At 47.2% G+C, this 3,976-nt stretch overlaps 1 long non-coding RNA gene across 1 annotated transcript; it reads right to left on the bottom strand.

Moving 5' to 3' along the window:
• Positions 1–1,348: 1,348 nt before the first annotated feature.
• Positions 1,349–3,376, bottom strand: LOC128343020 (uncharacterized). Its single transcript, XR_008315312.1, has 2 exons — positions 3,276–3,376; positions 1,349–1,563 (listed from the first exon to the last, which is right to left on the bottom strand). It is a non-coding gene; the product is annotated as an uncharacterized LOC128343020 (long non-coding RNA).
• Between the last annotated feature and the right edge of the window lie 600 nt (positions 3,377–3,976).

Raw genomic sequence — 3,976 nt, 5'->3', positions numbered from 1 at the left:
ACACACACACACACACACACACACCCCACTCGGCTCGGTCCAGGGGAGTTCGCAGACCTTTTTTCATTTAAAATAATATTTTATTTTTAACTTTTACGCCCCTCCGGGGAGTTGCTGGGGGCAACAGGAGGATCTGTGGAGGTTCCCCCTCCCCCCGCTGGCCTTCGATATGCCCCCCCCAGCCAGTTCAGCCAGCTTTTTGCCCATTCAGGTGCTCTTCAGCCCAGGCCATGCAGAGGCACAGTGCGCAGGTGCGCAGCCTCCAAAATGGCCACTACGCCACCAGAAGAAGGCTGAAAACCAGCCGAAGAGTGCCACCGGCTGGAGGGGGGCATATCGAAGACCAGCAGGGGGAGGGGGAACTCCTCCCTCCCCACCCCCGCCGCCTCCAAGAACTCCCCAGAGGGGAGTAAAGGTTAAAAAACAGCCATTGGAAAGACACTGTTGGGGTAGAAACCAACTAAATTTGGTTCCTTCTCAGTCAACATAGCTGTCCTGTGCTGACCATGACCTCTACAGCTATTCTCCTCTCCTTCTACTGTGGCTCTCCACCTCAGATGGTTTACTGGCCACCTTCTTGACTCAAGTGCATTGGATTGGATGGATGAAAACAAGTTTCGAGCTGAAGAACAAGCTGATTTCCAGGATGGTTGGCGGGCAGCTGATCACTGTTCCACTTCAAACCATCTCATCCACAAATATACTAAAGGTAGGAAGCAATTAATCTTTGCCCCATTTGTGGCTCTTTCATCAGCATTTGATCAGCTCACTCGGGATCATTTACAGTAAAAACTGGGGATGATTAACTTACAGTAGATGCTTTCCTATTTCTAATTAGGAAATTGTAACATATTTATTTTATTTTATTTTATTTAACACATTTCTATACCACCGCATACGCAAGTCCCTGGGTGGTTTAAATATGCCAAAAAAAGATGTAGGTCTTTGGACCTAAATCTCCATGTTATAAGTTGATGTTAGATGCCTACACAGTCAAGCAAGCAGATTCATTTAAATATCTAGGTATTTATTTCACCACCAATAAAAACTGGAAGGCATCTAAGAAACATATTAGGCTCAATACTGTTCCCAGCTCTAAGGCAATCATGTGCTTTTCCATCAATAAATGCAGGGGGCGGGTGGAAGATAGCTTATGTGGTTCAAGGAGTTCCTGAAACATGTGTCCACAACTGGATACATCCAGTTATGGGGCAGCTGCAATTTGCTGGGGACTGGAAAAGTTCAAAATAAATTCCTTAGATTCTTTTTCTGCCAGGCAGTACTCCTGCAGCTCTACTTAGATTGGAAACTGATACACGTTCTTTGTCAAACTGATACACAGTCTATGTCAACTAAAATAGAGTTTATTATGTTACATTAGTGGCTGAAATTAGAAATTCCAGAGTCCTCAGATTATGCTTCGAAGAGCTGGCCTTTTGCTGAAAGTCCTAGAAGCTTCACTTGCTGTGTGATCTGCCCTCAGAAAATCCACAGCTCCATAACAGTTTGTGGATGAGGTGTGGTCTCTTTATCAAGGAAAAGCACTCATGGGAGGCTGGAATCCTGAAAAGAGGGCAGGTGGCAAGGTGAGAGGCGTAGTAGTCGCAGCAGAAGTAGGGAGGAGCTGCTTATACTTATCCATTCAATACAGTTGCCCAATACATTGGAAAGCATTTTGAATGGACAAACAGTTGGGTTGAGCCCCCATCTCTGTTGGAGATACAGCTCCAGGAGCATCAACTCTTTACACCTTCTATACAATTGACCACTAGGGACATTGAGAACAGAGAAAGGAAGCAAGGGAAGGCTGTTCTAATGTACAGCTTGACCCTGGTTAGGGAAGCCTAGTCTGGCTTAGATTGCATGTGAGAACTGCTGGATCGGGCCCAATCCCAGTGGGGCAGCACCACCTAGCCCGGATTTTCAGCCTGGCTGTTAGCCAAACAGGAAGCAAGTACACCAGCCCAGCCTCCAGAGCTGCATGCTGTCCAGAGGCACTCTTAACCCTGGACTTCGGGGTTGAAGTCCAGGGCCTCCATGCCACCTGGGGGCCCCCAAATCCTCTTTAGTCTGTCCTGAGTGGTGTGGTTTGTCCCCTCAAAAACCTATGTGTTAAAAAATGATGCTTAACTTGCACTGGGGGGAGGGGTGTGCACAGAACCGGCTGGCCCAGTTCAGTTTGAGTCCGGACTGGACTCAAACCTGACCAGACAAGTTCAGTCCGGCCCCCATCAAAACCCGGTCGGGTCTGGGGGTGGGGTTGCGAATTTTTTAAAAATTTAAAATAAATTTAAAATACCTCTAGCCCCTTTGGGGGACTTCCTGTAGGCCGCCGGGGGGGAGGGTCCGTGAAGGTTCCCCCTCCCCCCGCCGGCCTCTTAAATCACTGCCATGGCCTGGGAAAATACTTCATTTCAGCCAGTTCGGGCCTCCGTAAGTGTGCGCAGTGGCCATTTTGGCTGCTGCCACACATGCGTAAATGGCCTCTGCGAGGCCTGGCATGTCCCAGGGCCTCGCAGAGGTCATTTGCATATGCACGACGGCAATTTTGTTTTTTCCAAAATGGCCACCGCACATGTGCAAATGACCTCTGCGGGGCCCTAGGTCATGCCAGGCCTCGCAGAGTTCATTTATGCATGTGCGGCGGCGGGCTAAAATGAAGTATTTTCCCGGCCCGCGGCAGTGATTTAAGAGGCCAGCAGGGGGAGAGGGAACCTTTGTGGTCCCCCTGCCCACGGCCTACAGGAAGCCCCCCCAAAGGGGCTAGAGGTATTTTAAATTTATTTTTAATTTTTAAAAAAATTCGAAACAATTTGCAGACTTGTCCGGAGGTTTGGTTCCAGTCCGGATGGAACCAGGGTGGGGTTCAGTTCGATCCCGAACCCGCGAACCTCCAGACTGGTCCACACATCCCTGGGGGGTGGGGAGCCTCCAAAGGCCTTTAGGTCCAGGCTCCAAAATTGCCTAGAAGCATTGTCCACGCTCCCAGAATCGTGACATCACTCCTCTGAGTGAAACAAACCTCCTCACCACCTGCCTGCTGCCCCACCACCCAGTCATGTGAACAACCTCTCTCTCTCTCTCTCTCTCTCTCTCTCTCTCTCTCTCTCCCCTCTGGCTTCTGACTGATAGTCTAATAATCTCTGGTCTCCCCCTCCACAATAGGATTTCCACTAGTCGGCCACTGAAATTCAATAGGAACTACCAGTAAGTTAAATTTCCAGGACTTCCCTTGGCTTTTCTTTGTGAAGCAGTCCTCTAAGCAAGAAAATTACCTTTTGGATCTGAAGTCCTTTAGTTTAAAGCAAGTGTTCATTGCATTCCACTTCCAGTTGATGGATTCTACAGAGTGATGGAGATGTTTCTAACAATGTCAAGGTCTTGTCCATGTGGCAGTGAAGGCATAACTGCATTCCGTTCCACATTGTCACCTATATGAAGTCCCTAGAAGGGAGTCATTTATCAACAAGGTTGGCCATGACATCAAATCTTGATCTGCAGGGAATTCAGTGATAATGGCATATACGTTTCTCTCACAAAGTAACACAATTTGAAGTCAGTCAGTCTTTATTATGGTCTTTGACCAATATAAAACATCTAAAACAAATTTGTTTGTTTGTTTGTTTGTTTATTAACATATTTTTATACCGCCCAAAACTTGCGTCTCTGGGCGGTTTACAACAAAAACAAAAAGTTAAAACATTAGTTAAAACAGATAAATGACAAATTAAAACCCTGGTTAAAATAAATGACAACAAAAAGTTAAAACATTATAAGAATGTAAAACTTAAACATAGCCATATTGTTAACATATCTGTACACTGGTGGTAGCAAGCATGACTTGTCCCCTTAGCTAAGCAGGGTCCACCCTGGTTGCATATGAATGGGAGACTTGATGTGTGAGCACTGGAAGATCTTCCCCCCAGGGGATGGAGCCGCTCTGGGAAGAGCAGAAGGTTTCAAGTTCCCTCCCTGG

Source organism: Hemicordylus capensis, chromosome 2 (genome assembly GCF_027244095.1).
Source record: "Hemicordylus capensis ecotype Gifberg chromosome 2, rHemCap1.1.pri, whole genome shotgun sequence".
Lineage (NCBI taxonomy): Eukaryota > Metazoa > Chordata > Lepidosauria > Squamata > Cordylidae > Hemicordylus > Hemicordylus capensis.
This window is presented reverse-complemented; position numbering and strand designations above follow the sequence as displayed.